The sequence below is a fragment of the Lytechinus pictus genome, chromosome 6 (assembly GCF_037042905.1).
Source record: "Lytechinus pictus isolate F3 Inbred chromosome 6, Lp3.0, whole genome shotgun sequence".
In the NCBI taxonomy this organism is placed as follows: Eukaryota; Metazoa; Echinodermata; class Echinoidea; order Temnopleuroida; family Toxopneustidae; genus Lytechinus; species Lytechinus pictus.
Window position 1 is genome coordinate 9162485 of NC_087250.1, and position 12018 is coordinate 9174502.

Below are 12018 nucleotides of genomic sequence, written 5' to 3' on the forward strand. Positions count from 1 at the left end.
ACATGAAAGGTTTTTATTTTATTTTTCAAGTCGTCCCCTCACCTTATTTTATTCCCTCTTCTTCATCCTCTTATTTTCTCCTCTCTTTTCCCTTCTTTCTCTTTTTAAAATGCCTCCCCCTTATTTTGCTCCGCCAATAGGGAGTCCCGGGCCCCCTGGATCCGCCTATGTAAGTTGACAAGCAAAAAAAAATTCACTACAAAATGATTGTCGTTTTGGTGCCAAGAAATTTGATAAGTCTAAAAAGGAGTTTCAACACAAGATGTTGGTCATTTTCAATACATTTCTCCTATGCGACACACCAACCAGAATTCCAGGGGGTGCTGCCTATAGAAAATAATCCACGCAGCACCCCCGCTTCCCAGGTCCTAGTATTCAGGTGAAGACAAAAGTAAAACGCATTATAGATAAATAAAAGTTTGAGAGGAACAATGTAGAGCAAATACCCATGGATGGATTTGGTGGCAGTACTTTAGCCAACCTTGCCCTTCCATGGCCTCGTTACATGTCACGTATAGGCCTCCACAGAAAAAAAATGCTGTTCATTTTTTTGTTAATGCAACGTTGTTTATGCTTAATTCATTGAGAATCGAAAATCAAAAATGGAACTGTGTTGTTAAAGATTTGAAACATTTGTTTTTTACTTTTAAACAATACTGTAATATATAGTAAATAGTGTTTATGGAAATTTTTAAACAGTGATTTTACTATGTATACAAACTTTATCTTTTAAGGAGAAAATTATAGTCCTATCCTATATATCTATAGAGAAGGCTTTGCTTTATATTTCAGATAAAGATTATTCTTCCTATTTATACATCTGAGAAAGCTAGTTGTGATCCATGGAGATCTGGGGCTTCTTTTCCTACTACGCTGATTAGATTGTCTTACCGGGAGACATTCATTAAATAAATTAGTCAATTTATCCATAAAATCGTCAAAACAATTATTTATTTCAATCATATAATAAATATCACCCCAGTCTAGTTCATCAAGTCTATCTTTGAATATGTTAATATTTCCCTCAGAAAAAAATCGTGTGTATATTTTAGAAGGTTGTTGAGTCTGTTGTAGAATTGGGAAATTTGCGAATACTGGGACGTGATCCGTGATATCAGAGATGACCACTCCAGCGTGTGGAAAAGGATGCATATTGGTAAATATATTGTCTATTAGAGTGGAGGAGTGTTCCGAAATACAAGTTGGTTTAGATATAAGTGGAATAAATGATGACGTAAGGAATGTTCCATAGAACTCCTGAACAAAGGAATCAGTATCATATTTCAGTAGATTAGCATTAAAATCACCCATTAAAAAGCAATCCTTACTCCGTAAAATCGGGTTAGAAAGAATGTTTTTGAGATTTAACAAAAAATCATTATGACTGGAATTAGGAGGTCGATATATTACTCCAATTACAATATTTTTTCTACCGACGAATTCGATTTCTATAAAAATTGTTTCTATGGAATCATTGACATGGTTTAAAACATTTTTTTCTTCAATATAATTAAAGTCAGATTTAATGTATAACGCAACGCCACCTCCCTGTCTGTTGGGTCTATTGTTCACTATTAAGTCATAACCTTGTAGGGAATATAATGAGTGTGGTGTATCTGAAAGCCAAGTTTCGGTTAAGCCTATGTAAGTTGACAAGCCAAAAAAAGTTTCACTACAAAATGAATGTCGTTTTGGTGCCAAGAAATTTGATAAGCCAACAAAGGAGTTTCAACACAAGATGTTGGTCATTTTCAATACATTTCTCTTATGTGACACACCAACCAGAATTCCAGGGGGTGCTGCCTATGGAAAATAATACACGAAGCACCCCCGCTTCCCAGGTCTATGTATTCAGGTGAAGACAAAAGTAAAACGCATTATAGATAAATAAAAGTTTGAGAGGAACAATGTAGAGCAAATACCCATGGATGGATTTGGTGGCAGTACTTTAGCCAACCTTGCCCTCCCATGGCCTCGTTACATGTCACGTATAGGCCTCCACAGAAAAAAAATGCTGTTAAATTTTTTGTTAATGCAACGTTGTTTAGTATATGAACATTACTGTTGTTGATTAACACTTTAACAATTATGCTTAATTCATTGAGAATCGAAAATAAAAAAATGGAACTGTGTTGTTAAAGACTTGAAACATTTGTTTTTGGAAATTTTTAAACAGTGATTTTACTCTGCATACAAATTTTATCTTTTAAGGAAACAATTATAGTCCTATCCAATATATCTATAGAGAAGTCTATGACATGTTTCAGTGGTTAGGTGTAGTTTGATTGGATTATGATGTATGATTGTATGATAGAATAGGATTAGATATACCGGGAATAATAATAATAATAATGATGATGATAATGATAATAATATATTTTATAGAGCGCCATCCATCTAGAAATTTAGAAATAATCTACTAGTATTCCGTTGCTTATAATATTATCATCATTATTATTATAATTACTACCCCGGTTTTACAAGGTCGAGTTGCCTACCAGCGCTCCGTGCATTTAAGAAATTAGAGTTTTCGCATTTACTGCGGAGCCGCTCTCTACAACGCACCAATTATATACAAAATGTAAGCCAAACCACAATTGAGAGCTGAGAGGCTTTTGTCCAGGGGCGAAAATCTCTCCCAAAAGGTAGGGGGGGGGGGGACAAGGGGCTGGAAAATTTCACAAGCAAAAAAGAAAAGAAAAAAAAAGGTTATCACCACCAAATGAATGTCATTTCGACGAAAATAAATTTGACAAGCAAAAAAAAAGGGTTATCATCCAAAAGGTAAAGTCATATCGCCCTAAAATACATGTTTTGTTTCGATTTTTAAAGATGTATTTCTTACCATTATAAAAGACCAGAAATAGTAGGGGGACATTTTATATTGTGTCCCCCCTACTATTTTGAGTCCCCCCTGGTATTTCCGTCCATGCCAGAGTCAAGAGACTACGCTGCTGTCCCAGTCTCTTTCTCTCTCTCTCTCTCTCTCTCTCCAATTCGTGTTCAAATCTCACACCAACTCTTGATCGGAACTGTTGCTAAATTCACACTAACGAAAACGGCGAATTGTCTACTTGGGTGTTGCAAGAATTTTGCGATCAATTGCAAGTCTATTTTTTGGTTCCTAAATCAATTATATGTCTTGTAGTTAATTGCAAATTGGTGATTGGTTGCTAGTCGGCTCCTTGAAACAAGAAGTTTAATCTGACTTGCTATAACTAACGTTGATCTATCAGTTATAAAATTGCAACAGAAAATTTGCAATTGATCGCAAATATTTTCTTATGTCACGCAATAGCTTTTGTTGATCTGGAGTAGATGACGCCGGTCTAACTGAAGCATTTATAGCTTCGCGACGCCCGACGGACCAAAGAAGGAGAAATGTATTGAAAATGCGCGTACAAATGACAATGTACAGCTTGGAGGTCCTTTTTGAAAATGGGTGAACCGGAACAACAGTGTCGTCCTAGGATTCGGAGCTCACGAAAAATCGCAAATCCGCCCGTTTTTGTCAGGGTCCAAGAGGACGAAACTGCTGTTTTGATTCACAAATTTTTGGCAAATTCTTCTTGGTTGTTAATTGCCATGAAGATGATGAAGGGCATTTGATATGATACATGTTATATGTTCTTGAATCTGTCTTGCATCGTGGAGAGGAAATTCCCTATTACCTGAGACATGTGAGAGGTCGCCATGGCGCAACGTCCTTGTTCAAGCAGACTTGAACCATCTTCATCAACCTTGTTTGTCAACTAGGGTGTAAGGAAGCTTTAAAAGTCATATCGACTTGGCGATATGTCGAAATATTTGATCTTGCAATGAACGCATGTCGACTAAATAACGGTATTATGTCTACATGGTCTGATACGTTATCTTGCCAATTTAAACTTGGTAGTTTAAACTTGGTAGTACTTTTCTGAGCTAACATCCAATCAAGAGATGGACCTGTCCATGGAGGATTATATATTGTTACCGGGGTGCTGTGACAATGCTCAGCACCCCCAGTAACAATAGAATAATCCTCCATGGCAACGTCCATGAATCAAGAAAGATTAACAAACAGTCCTTTTCAGGACTAACATACATGGTGTTTACCGTAAAAACCTCCAATATTCTCTCCACCATGGAAACCTTCAAAGATCATCCTAAACTTGGTAGTTTTGTTATTACATCGGCATGGCGAGATATATACAGTTACCTTGCATCGATATATATATATATATATATATATATATATATATATATATATATATATATATATATATATATATATAACGTTATGTTTACATAACGAGATGGGCCCACCACTTAGTGGGTCATGTTGACGTATATGATGACGTATATCGCCATGTCAACATTCAGCTAATTCTAAGTCGACTTGACAACACAATTTATCTCGTCACGTCGACATTTTTTCCACGTCGACTAGTTAAGATTAAATATTTTTTAACATATTTAAGCTATTAAAATGACTTGGCAGGACAATGTATCTCGCTATGTAGACATAGCTCCTTTATTCATGTAACATTAACATTACCCAATTAGAGAACGACATTATGTCAACGTGGTAACGTAAAATATTTTGCCAGCTCGTGAAGACGGTGGCACTTTAAAGCTTCCCTAAACCCAACTCACCTAATACAATATTAGCAATCATTTCACCTCAGTCGGAAACACCACTTTCTTAACTAAATATTTTAAATTTCCTTAAACACGATAAATTATTACGCATTTATGTTTGATTTTTTTATTTTATTTAGTTCTACCCACAAAGATAATCATTCATAGACAACAGAAGAAACAATGTAACTATGAAATCATGTTCTACATTATATACCAGAAAATTATATCAGTTTTTAGAAGTAACTTTATAAGAAAGTACCTGTATGTATACGATTTGTTGACTTTAGTCACGATGGACTATCAGATATGAATCACTTTTCTGGTTGAATATTTACATTCGGCTGCAAAACATTATTCATTTTTCCTGCATTTTCTATCGTTTTCAAAATTTATTAAAACCAGATGAAGTTTCTGCAACACGAGTTTGATTTCTGATTTCTATTTAATAAAATAAGTATAGTTGATCTGGAAATTGTTTGCTGTCAGAGTGATCCTTTGTTCGGGTAGGAAAAAAGTGCATTACGTTCATTTAAATCAAATTTAGATTTAACAGCAAAATCAGATGAACCTCAATTAAGACAATATTGATTTTTAAAATATTATGGTTGATATGGGAATCGTAAGCTTTCAGAAAGATGTCTTGGCTTGGGTAGAAGATCGGTGAAGATTCTCGTGTTCTTCTCCATGGCAGTCAAGTACTTTCAGCAGTTGTTCAACGTACCGGCGACAGCTCTCTTCAGCCTCCGGATGAACGGAGTTAGCTTCATGCCGTTTTCGGCTGCCTGTTATGGAATAAAACAAATCATACACGGCCATAATAATGCGTATTCTCAGAATAGGCCTATTCGCAGTGAAAGAAGGTAATTATGTTTATATTCAGTCCTTAGAGGCGAAGTTTAGCCTGAAAATAAGTTCGGTATAATGAAAGAAGAACAGAAATAAAAACAGAGAAAAATTGGTGAACTATTGATACAAATCCATCAAAGAAAATAAAGTTATGAAGTTTAGTTGGTTTTTGGTCTGTGACGTCATATACGAACATTCCAACATTAGAGTTTAACGAATCACAATGAATAAAATTGTGTTTTTATATGAGGGAGTATGGAACAACATGTCTGATGATAGCACTTTTCTCCTTTGGGAAAAGTTGATTCGGGGGATTTTATATCAATGACACAACATAATTAAGGAAGAGCCACTAGTCTGCAACGCCACAAAACAAAACTTTAAACCTTTAAAATTCATTTTGTAGAACAAACTGTTGTCTTCATTGTGTTTGTCCGTAACATATACATTCTTGTATGATGAAACGAATTCCAATCGGTCCTTCAATTTGTTAAAATCCATACAAAAGTATTTTCTTGCAAAGCTGGATGAAGAATGTTATGCTTCTTTTTAAGTTTTGTATTCATGAGCGTTTCCCCCCCAAACAAAAAACAGATCCCTATTATCTTTACGCCGGCTAGTATTTCATACAGTGTTTTACTCAAAGAAAATACGCATTCTCGCAGCTTTCAAAATGATTGCTTTTACTATCTAACAGATTGCAATTTTTCAAGTGACCATTTCTTATTACAATTGTATCAATAGCGCCTAGAAAACAATAAATTTTAAATAGTCAAATACCGGTAATACCTAATATTCAAAATTGATGATTGCATGACTCTATAATATTTATATTTTTTTTGCACCAAAAATAATTAAAATTATCAATTACATTTTAATCCGAAACATCGTTTTGTCTCTCTTTTTATTTCGAATAACTGACATATTCAAAATTTGATTGAATTCCATACATCGTTCATGAAAATAGAAAAAGATAGATGAGGCCAAATAAAAAATGGGGAGGGGTGAAAACCCCGAAACCCACATAATGGGAGAATGTTATTTCGGCCCTATCCAATTTATCCGGACCGTGCACGGTGCACCCCTCCCCCAAACACAAATACTTTGAGAGCTGCCCCCCCCCCCTAAAAAATAATAAAAGAAATAGATAAATAAATATATTTTCAGTATAATAAATATGTCAGGAATACGTAGCCTAAATGAAGAACCTTTATTTATTTTTGTTTTTGCTTGTCAGAGTTTTCCGAACAAGATGCCCTCCTCCTTTGTGTGTGTGTGAGGGGGAGGGGGGACTGGACCAAACCCTGGTCCAATTATGTGGGAAAATGAGTGACGGGGCCGATTCGACGGTGACATGACATTTGCTCCTGCGAAATTGCTCCGGGTTTAAATTATGTCATATAAAATGTAGGGTGAGGGTTGCCAGAGGAGTTTTATGTTAGCTTTATGCCAGGTTTAGGGTAGGGTATATATTGGGGTAGATCCAGTCGCCGAAGCAATTATTGTCACGGAGGCAATATGTAATACCTGGCTTACCTCACTGTCTGCAGTCAGTGTCAGGCGACCATGGCACCCTGCGTGTCCTCCCTGGCCATTGACCACGTTGGCAGGGCCAAAGACGAGTAATGACATGACAAGGCACAGAAGAATGGTTCGATGCATCGTTGGATCTGGTTTCTGTAGGCACCCGGGATATCGCAAACTCAAGAGCACAAAGAGTACGTACACTGTGGCCAGTGCGACGATTGGAGTCGTTCTGAATTCACCGATTGTCACGTATCGCATATTTATCGACTTTTTGATCAGCTTCTCGCTCTCAACAGTTGAAGAGATTTCCACAAAAGGCGTGCCGAATTAATACACCCGTTCGGAGTTGACTCATGGAGAATTTTGTTCGAATGACCTTTCATTTATTACATTTTAATAGGCAGATTTGAAAGCAAGATATTATGAAAAGGCATTTATTACATTTATACTTTAAATGCATTAATGTGTTATTTTAACAATGTGAAATTCCAGTCGCTAGCGGATGCATTGTTGTTTTTTATCCAATAAAAAACACAATTCAAAAGAAAACGTGAATAATCAAGACATCAAGGTCGGCGCTTATCTCATTAAATATAAAACCATGGACCTATTGGAGATGGCAATTCAATGCTACCATTTCTTTTGATTGAACGATATCCGCCGCCTAGTGAATCCCCACTTTTCGCTGTGCAACGCGGACGGACTTTACGACGGTATATTGATTTCAAACATGTCAGAGACTTTGGGGCCCGTTGCAAAACACTGTCCTGCAATGCAACTTGTGTGACATGAAATATTTCTACGTTTCGCATCCGCAACGGAAACATTCAATCTGCGTTTCGTGTGCGAAATTAAATCATGGTTCAGCCAACAATCGGCCAGCGATGCCAGACAATGTTAGAGCATTGTTTCCGGATCACATTGGGCCAACTTTGTAAACATGAGTTTGATAAACGACATATAGCCTTCCACTCTCAGGGGCGGATCCAGCCTTCGCCAATAGGGGGGGGGGGCGATTTGTTTTCACCCATATTTTCCCCGATCGGCCGCTCAAAGATGATTTTTGTTTGTTTCTTTGAAGGGGGTAGTCCTATACAGTCATTTTTTAAAGCTTTATTCTTATAAAAAAACATTAATAGTAATAATCTTTTAAGCCCTATTTAAAGAGTGCAATCGCTAACCGCGAGCTATATTTTGGAAATTTCATGTATTTTGTCCTGAAAATTGAACAATCTGGGCAATGTTTATTTATTTATTTATTTATTTATTAAAATATCTTTATACAGGATAACAGGCTCAGATTAACTGTTTTCAGCCTGGTCCTGTTAACATAAAATAACAATATATACATAATAGATAAAAGAGTAACTTGGGTAATGTACAGTAATGAGTGAATTCAATAACATTTAAAATCAGAATTATCATTAATACAAAATTGTTTAGAGATAAAATACACTACCAGTCACAATTCCCAGACTCAGCGCTACCTGCCTCAGCCAGAGAACAATAGAATCAGCATGATCAGTGGACCAAATCCATTGCTCTCCGGCCGAAACAGGCAATAGTGATTCAAAGAATGGTGACTAGTACTGTATTAATTTTTTTTTTAATTGACGAAATGTGAAAACTATCCTGTAGACAAAACAATAGCTGTGAAATATAAATCAAGATATATGATATCATTGACATAGTAAATACAAAATTCAACAAAATTTATGAAGGAAATTAAGGATATAATTATCATTGAGCATATCATACTAGACTTAAGTATAAAATTTTACAAAATAAATATCGCCAAGTTAAGTAATGGAAGCTTATTTACTAAGAGTACGAATTATATTACATAAAAATTATTCGTTCCAACATATTTGATATCCCAAATCATTAACACAATTCAAAACGAGAAAAAATAAAGTAAAATGGAACAAAAGGCATATAATATTAATTATTGAAATAAAACTTCTTATAAATCAATTTATATGTTTCGATAGTTTGTGCATTTTGAATATTATGGGGTATGTCGTTCCATCGTTTGGCACCGGAAAATCTGAAAGCTTGTTTGACAATTGAAAGGTGAACAACGGGTGCAACTACGTTAAGGCTATCATTATTTCTTGTATGGTAATTATGTCGGTCACATACCATTTCAATGTCATTACGAAGTTGGGGAGGGGCTAATCCATGTATACATTTAAACATTTGTGTGGCAAGAAGGTATTCTTTTCGTTCATCCATATCAGTCCAGGATAGGTTTTTTACAAGTGTTTTAAGAGAAATATTTTGATCAAAGTTTCCAGTTATGTAACGTGCAGCTCTTTTTTGTAATCTATAAATTTTGCTTTTGTTTTTATCAGTAGTATTTCCCCAAATAGGTAGTCCATAATCGATACAAGGTTGTATTGTAAATTTAAAAAGGGTGTTTAATAATGAAGGACTTAAAAATTTTCTTAATTTTCCAAGGGAACGGATCTTGAATCCAATGGATTTGCATAAGTTATTGACGTGAATGTCCCATTTAAGATTTTCATGTATTAAAACACCTAAATAACGAATTGACTTAACTTGCTCAATTTCAGTCCCATCAATATATATTTTCATTACATCATGGGAGCGTGTTTTTAAAAACATACATTTTGTTTTGTCGACATTTATCTTTAAATGGTTAAGTTTATACCAGTCATTAAGAGAATCCATATTTGATTGCAATTTTGAAGTTATTGTCTCAACATCTTTACCAGTCTCAAATATAATAACATCCTGAACAAGATAAACAAGTAACTAGACAATTACTGCGAGCGGGAAGCGCGAGCAGAAATTTTTATCATTCTTTCTGGCCTGATCTTAACATTACGTGTTAAGAATTGTTTGCAGTTATTTCAACAATCAAACAATGGACATTCTAAGCATTTTTTGTAATCATGAACGGGTAGGCTAGTAGGTATATAACTTAACAATTGATGCGAGCGCGTAGCGCGAGGGGAAATATGAGATTTCAGACCTATGAACGAAACACTCTATGTGAATCATGAAAAGGATGGGTAATTGGGTATCTTCTTACAATAATAAAATGAATTTAAAAACAATGATATTCGCATCTGAAACTTTATAATTTAAGCACGTTTTAATTTAAAAAAAGCTGCGCATCTCAAGAAACGTGCGTGCGCTTGTTAGATTTAGATTTCGTTCAACAAAATAAACAAAACATAATCGAACAATACATATATTTTAGATATAGACAGTGGCGTAGCTACGGGGGGGGGGGGGGCCTGGGGCACATGCCCCCCTTGAGATTTGGTGTGCCTCCCAGGTGCCCCCCTTAAAAAAAATTGGTGGAGCAAAAAAAAAGAGAAAGAAGAAAAAAAGGAAAAAGAAAGGGAAAGACAGAAGAAAAAAGAAGAAAATAAAAGGAGAAAGACAAGTGAATAAAATAATGTTGCGGGAAGAGTTGTGGGAAGACTTACAAAAAAAAACAATCTTTCATGTTATTTTTAAAAAAAATCCGCTCGCGCTTCGCGCTCGAATTGCCTGTTCGATGAGATTCATATCTTGCTCCATAGGCTGATATGGAGCTTAAAGTATTAAGTTTTGAAGTCAATATACAAAACATATTTCATCTCGGACATCAAGCTTTCATTATTTTTTTCCATTTACAAATTTAATGCACTCTGTAAAATGTCTGTCAATATGGTCTTCATATCAACATTTTAAGCTCACGCTGCGTGGTCGCATTATTTGATTTGCTAAGTTCCTATTGTCTTCGTGTATTCCATAAAGTTATCAAAATATCAATTTTCAGATGTGACTGTCAAAACGTAGGTATATAAGTCAGCGCTGCGCGCTCGCATTTGACTGGTGAGTACTCTATCAACTCTATATAAGCAAACAAAAAACCCAGGCCTTTTCAATACATTTTATTTAAAAATATTCAGCTCGCGATTTGCGCTCGCACTTATTGTTAAAAATGTATTAACCACTGCAATGCGTATTCATAATTACAAAATGCTTAAAATTTCTAGTTTTCAAACCTTAAAAACAACAATATCCAAGCTGTCATGATGCATATTAGATGAATAAATAGGAAAATAACATTTTCATGAATTCCTGATAACTTAATTGGGTCTTTTCAGAATGGAATATCGACAAGCTTAGGAATAGTAGGAAGATAGTCACCATTTTCATATGATGACAAAATGTCCTTAGAATGAGAATGTCCGGGTCCTTTGTTAAAATAATAACAAAAAATATCAGATCGCGCTTCGCGCTCGCATCATTCATTAAGTGTGATCCACATGCACTTTACAATTTTCCTACACAATACTTGAAATAGTTTTTAAATTGGCCCTTTTCAGATCGTACAATCAAATGTTTTCAGCTCGCGCTTGCATTATTGATCGTCATGATAAAAAAAATGTATTCAGAATGCCCAGATTCTAGGTCTAAATCTAAAACATGCGCACGCATGTTTATTGAGATAGTCTGAATGTTCTTTATTTAAATATGCTTATCCAGTTTCAGATCAGAACATCAATAATTATCTGCTCGCGCTTCATACTCGCATTATTAATGATACCCAATTCAACCATATCCTATTCATAATTTACAAATATGAATAGAGTGTCCCGCTTTTAGGTCTAAAATCTCAATTTTGCTCCGCTCGCGCTTCGCGCTCGCATCAACTGTTTAGTTATACATACCTATCCCATTTATGATTACAAAAAGTGCTTAGAATACCCATTTTTTTAGATCCAAATGTCAAAAAGTTTTAGCTCGCGCTCCGATTATTGAAATATGTACCGTATTCGTGGGTAGCTGTAAACAGTCCTTAACAGGTCCGTTTCCGATCATGCTAGAATATTTATTAAAAATGCATGCTCGCGCTTCAGGATCACAAACAGTGCCAAGAATGTTCAATTTTCAGGACAAAATACATGAAAGTTAAAAAAAAATCGCTTGCGTTTGCACTTTTTATATGAGATTATTTCATATTTATGTTGTTTTATAAGAATAAAGCTTAGAAGTGAC

The 12018-nt window shown here is 35.2% G+C and overlaps 1 long non-coding RNA gene across 1 annotated transcript; it reads right to left on the bottom strand.

The window, feature by feature from the left end:
- Window positions 1-4480: 4480 nt before the first annotated feature.
- LOC129262974 (uncharacterized) lies at window positions 4481-7362 on the bottom strand. The gene is made up of 2 exons (XR_008584739.2): window positions 7006-7362; window positions 4481-5405 (listed from the first exon to the last, which is right to left on the bottom strand). It is a non-coding gene; the product is annotated as an uncharacterized LOC129262974 (long non-coding RNA).
- Window positions 7363-12018: the final 4656 nt, after the last annotated feature.